This window comes from Thermobia domestica, chromosome 16 (assembly GCF_964235325.1).
Source record: "Thermobia domestica chromosome 16, izTheDome1.hap1.1, whole genome shotgun sequence".
NCBI lineage: Eukaryota > Metazoa > Arthropoda > Insecta > Zygentoma > Lepismatidae > Thermobia > Thermobia domestica.
In genome coordinates, this window is record NC_137469.1 from 158,859,031 (window position 1) to 158,876,608 (window position 17,578).

At 38.0% G+C, this 17,578-nt stretch overlaps 1 protein-coding gene across 5 annotated transcripts in view; it reads left to right on the top strand.

Moving 5' to 3' along the window:
• LOC145673486 (lactadherin-like) overlaps positions 1–17,578 on the top strand; it is a 648,675-nt gene that overhangs the window by 41,361 nt on the left and 589,736 nt on the right. For 3 of the 5 annotated variants that reach the window (XM_081743233.1, XM_081743230.1, XM_081743234.1), the window contains exon 2: positions 15,509–15,841. The exons of the other annotated variants lie outside the window; for them this stretch is intronic. The gene's annotated coding sequence lies outside the window, so the exon portion shown is untranslated. The remainder of the gene's footprint in view (positions 1–15,508; positions 15,842–17,578) is intronic. 5 annotated transcript variants of the gene reach the window in all.

Below are 17,578 nucleotides of genomic sequence, written 5' to 3' on the forward strand. Positions count from 1 at the left end.
ATTCCCAATGGGAGTGCATTTTGGTGTTCACCCAGTGTTGTGACCATAGTGCTCTCAAACGGATCGGGTTGACCCGACCCGACCCGTGACCCGACCCGACCCGACTCGGATCGGGTCAGCTCGGGTCGGGTTACGGGTCGGGTCGGGTCAGGTCAACTCGGGTTGGGTTGTCGGGTCGGGTCAGTCGGGTCACTCGGGTCGGGTTATTCGGGTCGGGTCAATCGGGTCAGCTCGGGTCGGGTTGTCGGGTCGGGTTATTCGGGTCGGGTTGTCGGGTCGGGTCAATCGGGTCTACTCGGGTCGGGTTATCGGGTCGGGTTATCGGGTCGGGTCGGGTTATCGGGTCGGGTCAATCAGGTCGGATCACGGTTCGGGTCAGTCGGGTCGGGTCGGGTCAGTCAATTCGGGTCACGGGTCGGGTCGGGTCGGTCTTCAACCCGACCCGACCCGACCCGTTGAGAGCACTAATCGTGAGGAACAGCCTCCAAAGTGATACTATAGGAACTCAAACCCATCAGAGAAGAGGAAAAGTGTTCGGAAGAAAATTCTGAGTGACAGGTTCCGGCAAGTATTAAAGCGGATTGTCACTGAGAATCGTCATACGATTCTGATGAAACTGACGGAAATCCAAGAGCACCTCCGACAGCCTGTGTCGATAATTAGTCCGCCGCAAGTTACATGACATGGACTCACGGAATTGGTTAGCACGGCTGAAACCGTTGATAAGGGATCATAACGCTTTAACTCGACACCAATTCTGTAGCAAAGATACAACTGGGATCGCTGTTGACTGGAAACGTGTGATAGGGTCGGATGTGTCATCGTTTGCCTTATTTCAAACCACAGATTGTGATTGTCTGTGGTGGATGCCCAAAGAGATGTATGATGTGCAGTGCCTCCACCCGAACCACAATATCCTGATTTTCAGCGGGTCCTGTGTTAACGCTTACTGGTCGCCTCATTGTCCGTAATTTTGTAGCCATTCTGTGGGGCCATGTGCATTAGGATGGGCCGAATTTCAACTTTTTTCGAAAATCGGTTCGGCGAGGCGGTTAAAGGGTGTCTTTTAGTGGGCAAAGTGTGCCAGATTTTTTTTCAGAATTTTTAGTCAACGCTTTCATGTGCCGCATTAAAGTTTTATGGAAAAGGTATGCAATCCACAGTACACGGTACAATATTTCACGTTTTTGGCTGTGTAAAACGCATATATTCTCGTTTATTTTTAGATTCAGCATTAGGGGCAGCTTGGACTATACCTAATTCCCTTCCCAAAGCTCACTTAGTTTTTCGCAGTGCAGTTCTTCGGTTAAATTGGCCAATTATTAACTTATTTATTTATGTATTTATTTATCTTTTCCTCTAATGCAGTTCATTATCAACATTCAAGAATTAGGTATAGTTCAAGCTGCCCCTAAGGCTGAATCTAAAAAAACGAGAATATATGCGTTCTACACAGCCAAAAACGTGAAATATTGTACCGTGTACTGCGGGTTGCATTCATTTTCCATAAAACCATAATGCAGCACATGAATTCGTTGACTAAAAATTCTGAAAAAAATCTGGCATACTTTTCCCACTAAAAGACACCCTTTAACCTCTTCGCCGAACCGATTTTCGAAAAAAGTTGAAATTCGGCCCACCCTAATGTGCATCCTATGGTCCAAACGTTGTTTTCGGACAATGGTGTGATAACCCAGAATGAGAACGTCCATTCACAGAGCTGGAGCAATTATGGCATGATTTGAGGAACATCGGAATAAAGCTGGACATCTCTCGTGGCTCGCCTAATAACCGAACCTGAACATAATTGAACACATGGTCCGTTTTGGAGACAGGAATCCATTGGAGATTTCTCTTCCATCCTCTTTGACAGAACTGAGTGATGAGCTGCACCGCAAAATAGTGTAGTATTCCACTTACTACCATTCAGGATCTCTATGACTCCATTCCGCGTCTCCCAGCCCCCGCCAAGTGAACTTTGTGGTGGACAAACACCGTGTGCGTGGGTTTTCTCGGGGTTCTCCCGTTTCCTCCCACTTTCTTCATTCCACCATTTCCTTCATTACTCATCATCACCGTCTCCTTTAGCCTAACCGGCATAACCGTGGGACGTAAAACTCAAAGATTTCATTTCATTTTTTTTCCATTCCGCGTCTCATTCGAGTTGTTCTGAGGGCGAAAGGTTGTCCGACGCTATATTAATCTGGTAAGGTAATTTTTTCTCAGGTGTTGCTACTGAATTGATAAGAATCTGTATTTCATACATACACTAAGGTTGTAGAATTCTACCACCGTGCCAAGTTCTGCCACGATCGAATGCATTTAATCGAAAATAGGGATTAAAGAAAAATAAAGGATTGACGATCCATCTTTCATTATCACTTTAATTAGTTTTCATATTAAATTTACTAAATAATTATTATTAAAAATAATTCATAATAACTCTACTTAATGATATATGCAACGGAGCTAGATCCGCACCTGAATATATAAAATCCTCAATTAACTGTTTAATTGGCAAGCATTGATAGCATTACATTAAAATATTTAGTTTGCTTTTATGGTTAAACCATGTCTTCTTGATCATAATTTCGTAATTTTTAAAGTATTTTTGAACCTTGGTTACAAAATACAGGATGATTATTTCAAAGCAACATTGCCATAAAATAGGTCTTATGTGTTGCTACTGAGCAGGATTGTCTTATTATGGTCAGATATCATAAGAATACTCTCAGTATTTACCAACAGTTTCGTTGAAATATTTTCCTATAGAGCAAAAAAACACAAATAAAAAAATAAAAAGAGAACTTCCGCGGAATGTAGAAGATAAAGCTTCTACAATACTAAATTTGACTGTCTTCTGTTGACGAAGATTAGAAACATCTAAATCAAGCGACCCGCAAATCATGTATATGAATATTGTATGAAAGTAATAATGCAAACTAAATGATTACTGAAGTTATAATTCGTACGGATAGCCCAATAGAATGCGATATTGCTTCAGAGCAACAGTGCCAAATAAAAGGTTAAGGTTATGGGTGAAAAAAGGATAAAAAATATTTTTTTTAAAGAAGAAGAAATGGAATAAAGTTTGAGAATAGGGAAATAACATTGTTCTTTACCATATTACCTTTAAAATACAGTAGACTTTCCAATATCCGGCTCCGATTATCCGGCCTAGTTAAAAAAAATCTCCGTAATAAAATGAGGAATAACTTTTTTGAACGATCTGTTTCACTTGAAATGCCTTTTCCTGACTTATTTCGATAGCCTATTACGTTTTACGATAGTTTTAATTTCTTTCTTACGATTTATGGACTGTCATTTCTCAAAATTAAACAAATAATAGATTGAAAATTTTCGCCGTCTTCTTCTCCAATTTAGAGCGTTCACCTCTGGTGCTTGGGGTCTCGGGTTCGATTCCAGCCTCCGCCAAGTGAACTTTGTGGTGGACAAACACCGTGTGCGTGGGTTTTCTCGGGCTTCTCCCGTTACCTCCCACTTTCTTCATTCCACCATTTCATTCATTACTCATCATAACCATCTCCTTTAGCCTAACCGGCATAACCGTGGGGCGTAAAACTCAAAGATTGCATTTTTTTCTCCTCCAATTTACTCTCTCTCGCTTGTCCTGACGTCATTCTTTCAATTTGTTTAGTTAATCAATCATAGAGTATAACAGCATTTGTTATGTCGTTCCAGAACGAAGCTGTAACAGCGCCACCAAATATTTCTCATTTCAGTACATCATATGGGAATCTTCTGTTTGAGACTGACGCTAACAAGTACTCAGCTTCTTTATTTTTATGATTATGTAACTTCTCTTATTTTGTTTTCTTTTTCTTTTTTCTTTTTTTTTTTTGTTCCATTCGGAATGGAAATGAAATCTATCATTTTAACGTCTCACAAATATGTCATTTACGCGTAGACTAAGAGAGACGGATGATTAAGGCAAGTGAATGATGATCGAAGAATTGGTGAAATGAGCATGTGAGAGAAAACGGGAGAATCTCGAGAAAACCCACGGACTTACTTGTCTGGGGATCGAACTAGGGACCTCATGCACTAAGACCTCTACCACTGAGCCACCGTGCCCCCTTGTTCCATTCGGATATTGTCTTTTAATTGAAATGAAATGAAATCTCTAAGTTTTACGCCCTACGGTGATACCGCCTGGGCTAAAGGAGACAGTGATGATGAGAAATGAATGAAATGGTGGATTGAATGAATTGGGAGGAAACGGGAGAACCTCAAGAAAACCCACGCACACGGTGTTTGTCCACCACAAAGCTCACTTGGTGCGAGCTGGAATCGAATCGAGGAAACTATGCAGCAGAAGTGAGCGCTCTACCTCTGAGCCACCGCGGCCCTTGTTTTTTAAAATTAATTACATATTTAAATTTTAGTGTCCCCTCTATACCTAACACCAGTAGCAATGATTTTTACGTTAATAATACAAACTATAATGTATGTAGGCCAATATTCAGAATGATCTATAGAAACATTTTTGCAAATATTTTATGAATATTTAGCTTTCAATAAGTTTTTTGCTCGCCAAAGTCTGTCCTTCTAACATAAAACACATATTACTACTAGTACTACTACCACATATCACATACACTATTAAATATAACCATTTTTAAAATGAAACATAGCTTATTTTATACGAATAATATTTCATGAAAAAGTTTAGAAACAAGTATTTGAATAATTTTATACTTCACACACATTTCTAAATATAGGTTGTATTCTTTGAGCTGATAAATGTCTTCATTACTTTTCCAGGCGCCGTAGTCTTGGCGTCTCTCATATGAAATACCGTTTAAATATTATGCAAACAAATACAAACAAATAAATAACGTATAATTGTGAGCGAGAACGGGAAATAGAGTTCTCTGTTTTTCACTGTAATACTATAAAGATTCAGTTATTTAGCTGCAGCTCCTGTTGTAGGTAATTGCCATGTGAAGATAATTACATCCTATTTCCTTGTCTTACTAATCTATCACTCTTTGAACTTATGTGTGTCAGAGTTCAGAGTGTGTAGATCAGGAAATATGACATAACATCAGTACAAACTGAGGGTTGATTCAGTTATATTGAGCCGAATTTGAATGTACCACTTATCTAGGAAATGCCGTGTTTCCACCACCAGTTGTTTTCGATCGGCAGGCCACCCGGCATCAGAGTTTCCACTACAGGAGACTGCGTTGCAGCTATACTATGGGACTATTAGATCCCACTCCTCTTAACAGTCTTCCCACAAGTCAGAGAGTTGCGGATTCGACGATAGGATAGGCACCGCTTCAGGAGTTCAAAAGCACAACAGTCTATTGGACTGGCGTCTGGATTCTTGACAAGGATGTCAGAGAAGGGAGTATCAGAAATTCCAGTGTTGTGTTCCATACGACGATAAAAATCCCTGCAGTTCTTTTCTCGCTCATCCACATGACGCGATTTCACTGCGTCCACATTCCTCTTGCAGAATCAACCGTGAGGCGTAAATTTCTTTGAATGGCATGGTTGATTGTCGCCTGCGATGTGTGACATTCGCTGGCCATCGCACGCTGTGTAGGGGATTTTCGGAGGTCGCCATGCAGGGTCCTCCTCACGGAGGCCAGTTTCTCGCTGCTCGCATCGGTGCAATGGGTCCACGACTCTGTGCCCCATATTTCCATATAATACGATTCACAGTGGCACAACTTACATGAAGATTTGCACTTGACCAGTGGCGTAGCACACTTTTGCGGGGCCCCGCCGCAAAGTATAAAGAAGGGGCCCTAGTTGTAAAGCCGATAGAAGTAAAGTTGAAGTTCTACTTCTTTAAATCTTTATTCATCGCAAGATTTCGGGGCCCTCTATACATCGCGGCCCCCCGCACTGCGGGGGTTGCGGGGGCAGCTGCTACGCCACTGCACTTGACACATTTCTACGACGGGCAATGCCCTAAATATCGGGTAGAAAAGGGCGAGAATGAACCCATCTCAGAGTGTGTTCAATTTTGGCGGCATCAGACTGTGTTCGACCACAATGTTCTACTGCTGAGTAACGAGAATCTGTTCCTTGCCTTGTAGCAATCTCTCAGCGATGGGTTGCATATGCGCAGTACAATTACACATTGATGAATAGTGATACTTCCGATGTTGAAGAATTAATTCATCCCCCCATCAGAATAGGGATAAGGGTAAAAGGGGTAACATTACAGACTTTTATCAATTCATTTTACTGTAATTCATATATTCAAAGGGGGAAGGTGTTCAAGTATTTTCTATCAACTTATTCTCCCCTTTATTGCTTGACGATAATGAGGACAAAAGCAAACTAACCGTATTATTATTATTATTATTATTATTATTATTATTATTATTATTATTATTATTATTATAAAAATGTGAATTTTTAAACTAATACGAGCAAGTAGTGACTAACTACATGGAACATCCAAAATCAAAAAATGTTTATTGCTGTATAAATTTTACGTGTCTTCATAAAGTATGAAGAGGGAACCCTTTTGCACTGAAAAAAAAACGTATGTGGCGTACGTAAAACGGTATGTTACAAGTGTAAATCCTGCAGTTTTTGGATTTAACATACAGCAAACGTATACGAGTAACTGGAAAAGTATATTTTATACGTATTTTCTACATAAGTGATCCGAACTTTCAGTACAAACGAAAGAACTGTATATAGGCAGTTAGGATCTCACATACAAATGGATGTATATAACATATAGCTGACGTATGTAACATAGGTATACATATGTAATATTCGGAAAACTGTTAGATGTTAGACATCCTGCAACGGCATAATGTAACATCTAAGCGTGAAAAAGGGCAGCACGTATGTAGCATATGGATAACATAGATATGTTCCGTACTAATTTCCGTAGTAAACATAAGGATTCCGTATATTTGTACAATATACCGCTGTCCGGGTAACGGATTTTTCTCAGTGTGATATTTTAGAAGGGAACTTACATATCCTTAGTTACACTAGTAAATACGATGATCTCTCTTACAACTGCAATCAGAACAGTGCTAAATATATATCCGCCATTTCGTAAACTGAAGAGCGGGTGTAGTAATGCTTCTTTTCTGGTCCCATCCCTACTTGTAGATTTTATTGATGTTTATTTCATTCCCAGTATGGAAAATACAATGATACACGATTTCTATCTCTAGGATAACGTGTTAGAAACACAAACAAAAAGGAAAGAAAAAAGATTTTTTTAAAAATCATTGAAATCGGACCCGGACAATTGGGTGATGTCCCTTGTTAGTATCACATCTAATCACAAACATAGTTTTAATAATGCCTTTTACAGCAATTTGATATCTCAAACCATTCCGGTGTTATAAGAAATATGGATGAACACTGAATAATAATGTATTGTGAGTGATATTATAAATTTTCGTTTAATATGTATATTTAAAATAAGTTATAATCTCACACTATTTTTTCTTTCTTTAAATAAAACTTTATGTTGATCTGATAATACTGTTAACCTGGCGGAACTGCACACTATGTCAAACAGTTTCCATCAGTTAATATTTGCATCGCCACCATTTCAGCAATTTTTGTTTATTAGTTTAAAAGTTACAAGCGTATTGCAATACATATAGTCCACTCTGTATTTCTTCATCTGTCCTTGTTTGTGGTTAAGACTTCCAGTAATTACAATAGAAGCTACAGCTGATTGAACTCATTGATCATATGCTGTTCACGATTCTTTTAAAACGTTATACCAGAAGTCTATTTGCTGATATTGTGTATACAAAGAAAGCATATAGATAGCGAGGGAGGGAGTTTGATGATGGGACGTCAATCAAAAAATACCTGACAAGCAAGTTGAGTGATCCTGTGAACCCAATCACAGTTCTAAGTTAGGTACTAAAGTATTATGTATAGTTTACATTGCTAATACAAAGCTTACAAAGAGACAATAACAAAATGGAAGAAAACAATTAAATAATAAGAATACAAAGAAGAATAAATATACATAATTCATACAATGAACTACAACAAGAAAAGAAAAACTACAGACGATTAGGTTGATACGAACAAAATATCTGTTCGGGTGCGTCAGTTTCAAATGCAATAATATTAATATTAATAAAACCTACAACACCTGGTTAATCAAAATTCTCGCCGTCTGCAACCACACAATTTACCATTATTCAGCCAAGTAATTCTGTGGCGAAAGAAGTCTGGAATGTGCGATGCGAAAAGGCCCTCAACCGCACATTTCGCCGCCCAATCGTTAGAGAAGGTCTTCCCTCCCAAGAAGTGATCGACATGCTGTAAGATGTGATAGTCGGTGGAACACATATTCGACAAATATGTTGAGTGAGGGAAGATTTCATATTACAAGTACTAGAGAGTCTGCACAGTCCTTTGCATGACATGTGGCCTATCATTGTCCTTCAACATGAGTACACCATGTCTGTTGACCATTGCTGAATACTTGCGGACAAGTTTGCGGTGCATTTTATGGAATTGAGCAATGTAGCAACCTACATTGATGATTTCGCCTCACCTGAGAAAGATTTCATCTATCACTGTCACCATGAACCACAAAACCAGCAACAATATCTATGAGTGGATGGTTTATAAAACCGCACTGGATGCTGATCACGATCCAACCGTTGTCCTAATCGTTTACAATTCTCATGTCAGGCCTATTTTTCATCTGAAGTGACAATGCATTGCAGGACACTTTCCGATTTTTTGCTGCACTCAGAGAACTGCATACCTCCAAACGGTGATGTTTGTTGCCAGGTCTCAACTCATATGGCACACATGTGTCATGTTTAATACAACTATGATATAATTTGGAACGATTTTGAAATATAAAAAAATTAAAATTTCATAAAAGGTAATTCATAGCGAGAAACTTGAGTATGTAAAAATAAAAATAGACAAGAATATTGAAAAGAAAAGCAACAGGTGACATATGGAAATAAAAAGTGAAAGTCCGTAGTCTTGTTATATATAGATACTGAGTTTGGAAATGACAGGGGATCTCTTACAACTGCCAATCTCACTTTTCATCCTTTGGATATTGGCTGAACGCATATTAACCACCACCATGGTCTTCCTATCTGGAACAACGTAAGTTATCCTTTTATTTCAAATATTCCTGGCTAAATATTTTGGTTTAGACTTGGCTGATAGTGATACAGTAGGATGACTTTCCCGACAGGCAAAAATTTCATTTGTTCATATCATTTGTTCAATTACACACACACACACACACACACACACACACACACATATATATATATATATATATATATATATATATAGTGTTTCAAAACAACACCGAGAACGTTTGGGAGGTGATTCCTGACACCAAGATAAGACAAAAAGTATAAACAATCCTGGGTGCACAAATACTTCCTTTCGGAGTTATGGGCTGCCGAAACATGAAAAAATGAATAATAAAGAACTGAAGAAAGCTTCTGGTTTTTCCAGTCTCTGTGAGATATGAGTTCAGCACACTTAGTTCGTTAAACAAATCGTCAAACGAAATAGGCGGCATACTATCTTCAAAAAGAGTCCAACTTTCTTCTACTTCTTCCCATTTTAGCTACCTCTTTAAATCTATCCAAGACAGTTGACTCAAGCTGTCTACATTCGATTTCCAAAGATCTAAATAGGTTATGCAATGGTCATAAAAAGAAGACACTGTCTCTTTCATCTGTTGTAAGTCACAGCCTTGTCCTGCAGCAAAATTCTTTCTTTGAAGGTTTTTTTAACTTTTATCGGTAGAAATGAGGACTATTTTCTGTCAATCAAGTTCTTATATAAAATCAAATATTCACATGCTCCATCTGTTGCTGATACTTCATCCCCTTCCATCTTTTTTACAACATCGTTGAAAAGAGACGCACAATTGTGTAAAAACCAAAGCCACAATTCTCCATTTCGATTTTCAAAAAACGATTTTAGAACCACAGGAGAATTTGCTTGGGCAGAAAAATAGTTTTTGAGTAGCTCCATCATTTGTAGAACACGTTCAAAAGCAGGTATTTCTGTAAAAGTCTGAGCCATCGCGTGTTCGAATAAGACAACAGTTTCTGGTACTTAGCATCAATGAATGCGCAGAACTCCTTCAGTTCAGACACTCGAACTATGTAGATTTGGAAAAACTTAAAGCGACTTCATAATTATTACCTCAGCATCAACAGGAAGTGTATCAGCAGCATTGTTAATGCAGTTATTGACAAGATGAGCCATGCATCCTACGCCAACTAAGAATTTTTTAGTGCTTGCTGGTAACTTTCGAAAGAGATTATTGCGACCCTTCCTTTTTTGCACCTTCAAAATTTGTATTAGTATTGTCTGCAGACATTCCACTAATTTCTCAACCAGATTGTTGCGGCTCAAAACTGAAAATGCAAACTCATTAAGCTGATCACTCGTTTCAGCAGGCAATGTTCCACGGTTTAATACTTTAACATTAATTCCACTAGGCACGTGAAAATATCACAACAATTGGTACTAATTTTTCAGCACCATGGTTTGAGCTGTCAACCATCACGTAAAACAAGACGTTTCACTCAATTTGTAGAACTGCTTTTGACACTCTGGGACTAAAATTTTTTTTTTTTAACTATGGTTTCACTTTTTGTTCTTGCAGAGGAGTATTTTGGCTCAAATAGTGTTGAAATAAGTTTAGATGTACAATCTAAGGATCTAAAGCTATGATTATGCTTTACAGTGTGGTACGCAAAAACTGCCTCTTTTGCTAAAATCTTATTTTTGGCGAAATCATTCTTAGTGATAAATTTACTCATTGAAGTCGTCATCGTTACTGCATTAACTCCAGCCAGGTTTTTTAGTGTTTGTGTGAAGTTTGATGGTGGAGACGCCACCCTGATCAATATTAATCTCACTTGAGCACTGAGTACAAATACTACGTGTGGGTTGCTGTTACGCTTTTTAATCAGGAATATTCCTTTCTTAACTCCTCATTAAACGAACATTTACGTTTCTTGTCCTTATTATCACCACTCATATTCACGAAAAAAAAAAACGAACAAAAACAAAACGTTGAACGGAAATTCACTAAAGGAATAAATGAAGCTCGACGAAACACGGCACACTGCTCAGGTAATAACAAGTGCCAAACTGAATTGAACTGAAGCTGACGACCTGGAAGGGAGAGGCAGTGCAGTTTCAAGTGCAGCTAATCCATTAATTGTTTAAACTAAGGCAGTCGCGAGAGCTGCATACCGACGAAAGAATAAATTTAATATTCTTACCGCGTTTAGTTCACAAATACATTTTAAAAATTTTTCGATGAAAAACTGTAAATCAATTTTGTGATTCCACGAAAACAAAATGTGTTCCCTCGTTTGTGAGTTTTCAGATTCTTTAAGTAAAAACTCAATGTAAAAGATTTTATTTTTCCCCATCAATTGTTCGGGACATTGGGGGTCTTTATTCGGGACGCCGGGATAAATAACCTAAACTCGGGACTGTCTCGATGTTCTCGGGACGTATGATCACTGTATCCATACCCCATTCAATGCAGTTTTCGCACGAATATCCATCTTCAATATTTACTTTTCCTCCGTGCATGCGTATCGTTATTGCTGGTCTGCAGTAATATTTTTACTAACCCTATATTTTTTCGACATGTATGTTATTTCAACACAAATAAATCAGGTACTGTCCACAGAATATTTTTCGCCTAATAAATATTTTTATACTTCTGAGGTTTTTCAGGCTATATCTCAGATTTTTTGACGTGGGGCCTTTTTGTCGCGGGGACATTTGACCGGGACCCGTCTGACCCGGGCCCTTTTAACGCAGAGCCCTTTTGACTCGGTCCCATCTGACTGGGATCATTTTGACGCGGGGCCGTTTTGACTCGGGCCTTTCTGTCCTCGCCCTTTTGTCCGGGTCCTTCTGACGTGACACCGTGTTACATACAGAATTATTTAATTTTACTTAGCACACTTTATTCAGCAGAGGGAATTCAAGTTATTCGTCAAGTGAAAAACTGTTGATTTTTCCAATACCATTCAACCTCTTTCTTCAGTTGAATTTTCTCATTCAATTCTGTAAACAAAATGAAATTTCTAATTGTACACTCATGTCCAAAATTATTGTCGCATATCTATAAATATGTTGTAGGAATATAATTTGATACCGAATTCACCCGGTATTTCTTATAATGTTAATATGTGTATAATCGGCAAAGACAGTATGTGGCAAATTTCATTTCAAAAGAGCAGTAAATAAGAACAATGAAACAAAAATAAAACTTTCTTGTCCATTTAGCAACATTTTGTTTTACTCATTCTAATTTTCGTATTTATAATTGTTTTCCTATGAAATTTACTACAAATATGCATTTCCCGATTATACACATGGTATCAGTATTAAAAGTACCCTGCAAAAATCAATATCAAATTATATTCTTACAAGAAGACAGTTATAGATATGTGACAATCATTTTGGACACGAGTGTACGCCGCATGGTAATACCGTTCAGTCCAAAGAAGATGGATGAACTAATTAAACTGAAATAATTGATGGAGTGAGAATGTGGTAAAAAAAAAAAGGGAGAATCCGGAGAAAACCCACAGACACGATGTTGCCAACCACAAGCCCGTGTGATCGGAGATGAAACCAGGGACATCTCGCACCAAAGACAAGCGCTTTATCACTAAGAATACATTATTCAATTATATACTCATTAACATACACACTTAATTGTGTGATTTGAAATGGATACAAAAACTATGTAATACTAAAAAGTTAACTAGCTTTTTCATATATTTATATATATTCTAAAATAGAGACATGAAATATCTTCACGATGCACTGAAACATGTTTGCGTTCAATTTCAATCGTTTCTAAAGCAAATAAGTAATTCATTCGACCACTTGTTTTCAACACCAAGAGGTAGACCGACTACTTAACATAGACTCTGAATCACATGTGTTCCTATCAAGAATTGAACCCTCGATATCCGATATAGAGGACGTGTTTGCAATCTATATGCGGCCGAGAGAACTTCAAAATATACATGAAGTTTCACAAGTCTACCAGGCTCAAAGGAAGTCCAAAGAAGACGGGTGGTATATAATATGGGAAAATCAAATCATAAAGAAAACAGGGGAAGGAAAGAAATAAGATTCCTAAACAAAAATAGTGGTTGTTTATTGAAGACTAACTTCGTTTAGTGCAGAAAGAACAAGAAAGTTACATACAGTAATTGTGTTACTATAAAATCATAAACAATTATTTACTTTTACCTTTAAATATGTTTTATTTGGAACGTTACACACAGAAGTCCATAATTAGCAACTCTAGCGATCAATCTAAGGTACGATCAGTAATTCCTATAAATTCACTCGAAATTAAATGTGTAATGGTATACGACATTGATAATGTTGATACAATACGTATATATACAGGGTGTTTCAAAACAACACCGACAATGTTTGGGAGGTGATTTCTGACACCAAGATAAGACAAAAAGTGTAGACCAACTTGGGTGCACAAATGCTTCCTTTCGGAGTTATAGGCTGCCGAAAACATGAAAAAATGAACTTTAAAGATCCATAGCTCCTAAACTGTGGGACCTATCGTAGTCGGGTCAAGACTTCACTTAGGAACTAGTATGTGTCCTATGTAAATATCCATGTTTCAGAATTCTGAGATACTTCCGCAACAAGTTTTATAGAGGTAGTTGATGAGTACTCAAATTATATACCCGTAGCCAAACTACCTCTCTAAAAATTGTTGCGGAAGTACCGCAGGATTCTGAAATATGGATATTTGGATAGGATATATATTAATTCCTAAGTGAAGTCTTGACCCGACTTCGGTAGATCATATAGTATTGGAGCTATGGACCTTTAAAGTTCATTTTTTCAAGTTTTTGGCAGCCTATAACTCCGAAAGGAAGCATTTGTGCACCCAGGTTGGTCTATACTCCCTAACGTTTTTGGTGTTGTTTTGAAACTCCCTGTATAAACTGAGAAAACATTTGTGTGGGGGAACTTCTCATAAACAAAACGCGAAGATCTTATTTACTTCCGTCTGGCCCCGCGTAGCGTAGTTGCTAACCTTCTCGACTTTGGTGCGAGCGGTCCCGGGTTCGATTCCCGGTAGGGACATTCGGTCGAAAAGATGTAAAATCTTTTTCAGACAGCCATCTTGAATGAATTTTTCTTGGGTTTTCCTCATTCACACCAGGCAAATGCCGGGACGTTACCTCACATATAGGTCCCAGGCCGCTTCTTTCCGTCCCCAATCCTTTCTTCCTTTCCTTTCCTCGGACAGTGTAATCACATAGTGACGTCATCCCTCATACATGATGGGTTAATATGGCCATATATGCCGAAAGCTCAGAAATCTAATTCCTAATCCTAATTATTCACTTCCATGAATTTTGGAAATTCCTCCTAAATGACAGAAATAAGTGTGAATTTAATATGAAAAGCGCAGGGAAAAACGAGTTATGAAGTGCTGAATTGAGATGCGACCTTCTGGAATAGGAGTTTCAAACCTCCAACTAATTCGAACATACGCATAGTTTCTTTAAATAAAAGTCAGAGGCTTTCATACGTATCAAGTGTTTTTCACTAACATTATCAGCTACCAGGCGAAGAACGAACACTTAAGAGGTCTCATCCCGGCGAAATTAAAATACCGCTAATTTTACAGTAATTATGTCATATCTTCAAATACATAAAAGATAATCGAAATGTGGAACAAAAGCTCCCTAAACAATATCATTTAACATGAGATACGGTTATCACGACTCACTTATCTGCTTTCGATTTCGAGCCACTTTGAAAATCGGCATTTATTTTCGCGTTTCTAAACGCCTAAAAACGGAAAGCCACTAGGTGATTTGTGATAACGGTACCTCACTCAAAATAATATTGTCTAGGGCGCTCTTGTTCCATTTACTTATTTGAAGATATCACACAATTACTGTAAAATTAGCGGTATTTTAATTTCGCCGGGATGAGGCCTCTTAAAGCTAGTTTCTTATAATATTTTCTCTCTCTCTCTCTCTCTCTCTGTTTTTTTTTATTATTACTTATTCATAACATACAAACCCACACTCCCGAGAAACACCTGATTGGGCATCCGTAAATAGGACTTAGAGATTTTTTATGTCATAAGAATTACAAGAAAGAAGAAGGCTATTTTGTCTGTTCAACAAGGAGAAAAGGAGAATAAAAAACGTAAATAAAAGATTGTGTATTCTAGACAGGTTTATGAAAGCGAAGGTGAAGGCCTGTAGATTAACATCAATTTAAGAATTCTTTAAGTGGATACAACATGATGTACCCTATTCAACAACCCCCGGTTTTTCTTCAGCGCACTCTTTAGCGTTGTGTTTTGATTAGATGTGGTCGAAGATGAAAGAAAACTTTTTTTATGTACTACGTAAAGGGAGAAGGTTTATGGTTGTACTTATTTTTCTTCAAAATGTTCTTTTTATAATGCTCTTTTTTTTCTTTCTTTCGGAAGGGGAAGTGAGACTCCAAGGTGAGGACCGTGAGGTCATGTGACACAACAGGGACCTCCCACCGGGTCCACTCTGGGGACCCCTCACTGCAAGAAAAGAGATCAGTCCGAAATCGCTGTTCCGTTGCGATAGTGTTGGTGCACCGCACGCATGCGCTGCGAAGTCACTGGGCTGTGGTGTGAAAAGTCGGATTGAATTTTGGAAGAAGCAGTTCGCGCGTCGTTCGCGATGGTGGTGTTAGATCGGGGAACCCTTAGCGGACGATGGCTTTTGGGCTAGCCAACGTGTTGTTGCTGTATACGTCAGGACGGCGGATCTCACATTATTTGACTGAAGTGAGTACTCATTCGTTTCGAGATTACACTCTGCCTGATCTATGCATGTCATGCGAATAAACTAATCTTTCTTTTTCTTGTCGGGACAGGATTCTTATTTTTTTCTTTTTTAAGCAAATGCTTCTTTCAATATTTTATTTATTATATGCCTTAATTTAACCGTGAAATTGAGACAATTAAATATCAATTTTCAGCAATTAATCTTGCTCCGTCTCTCATTAAAAAAAAAAAAAAAAAAAAAAAAAAAAAAAAAAAAAAAAAACGTGGCTAGTGTTGTAAACGGCCGGAGATTTAAAATAAAATGTTATTGCGTCTTTCCAAGCCTATGAAAAAACGGAATATTTGGAGTACGGTTCATGGTTTTAATATTCTTGAATGAATTTTTCACTTTAAAAAAAAAATATATATATATATATATAAGAGAGCGTACCCTGCATTAATATATCTTCTGTATGACTGACAACCCAATTTACAATAAAATATTTTAAACGCTTATCTCAAACTAATGCTCATCTTCAGGATGTTTCATTTGTACACAGTGGCGGATTTAGCCTGGATGCGGGGGAGGCTTATGTCCCCCCAGTTTTTTGATTGACAAAAATAATTTAAGCTATTATTTATATATTTCTGAAAGTTTATAGTAACCTCATGATATCCTATCAGAGTCTGGGTTCTAGCTTCCCCTTCCCCCCAAGGTTTTTACTTTCTAGATCCGCCATTGTTTGTACAATTCATAAAACGAAATTAAATATTTAATTTAATGTCTCGTGATCATTCTCTTCAGACTCAAAGAAACCTGATAATTAGTGAAAGTGAATGATAATGAAATAATTTGGTGGAACGACAATGTGCGAGGAAACGGGAGATTTCCAGACAATAAAGGAATGCGGTGTCGTCCACTACAAACTTACATATTCTATGGTTAAACCAGGTACCTTTCGCACCAGAAGCAAGCATCTCGACTACTGAGTCATCATTAGGATTAGGATTAGGAATTAGATTTCTGGGCTTTCGGCATCTATGGCCATGTTAGCCATAGTCACATTTTGAGGGATAACGACAATCGGCGATCACACTATTAGGGGAAAGGGAAGGAAGGAAGCGGCCTGGGACCTATGTTGGGTACCATCCCGGCATTCGCCTGGTGTGAATGCGGAAAACCACATTCAGGGTGGCTGGCCTGATAAAGCGTTTTACACATTTTCGACCGAGTGCCCTACAGATTCATAGTATCTTCCTACAGTGTTTGTTGCATTGAATTGTGGTTTATAGATTTCTAGCATGTTAGGCTTAGCATAACAAAAAGAAGAAGAAGAAGAAATATTTGAGAAAGAAATCAACTAGTATTATATATAAATAAAAGTCTATCTGGCCATTCGCGTAGTGTAACTGAGAAATAGCCAGCGGGAATACACAGATCTGAAGCCAGGACCTGTTGAGAGTAGGAATTGCGCATATGATCAACGTAACTAAACTAAGTTTTCTCATTTTTTTTTTTTCAAAATTTTATTCTTTCGTACAAGGAGGTGTCCCAAAGCACTATCCCGTATTCAAGATACAAAGTAGGCTCAGTAGATATTTCTGATAGAATGTACTCACCTTGTGAGATATTAGAACACGTTTGACATATGCCTATGTGAAATTGGTTGAACTAAATGGATTGCACTCTACGAAGATCGTATAAATGCTAGTAAAGATTTTAAACATGATGTCAAACATGAGGTCAAAAGGTAACCT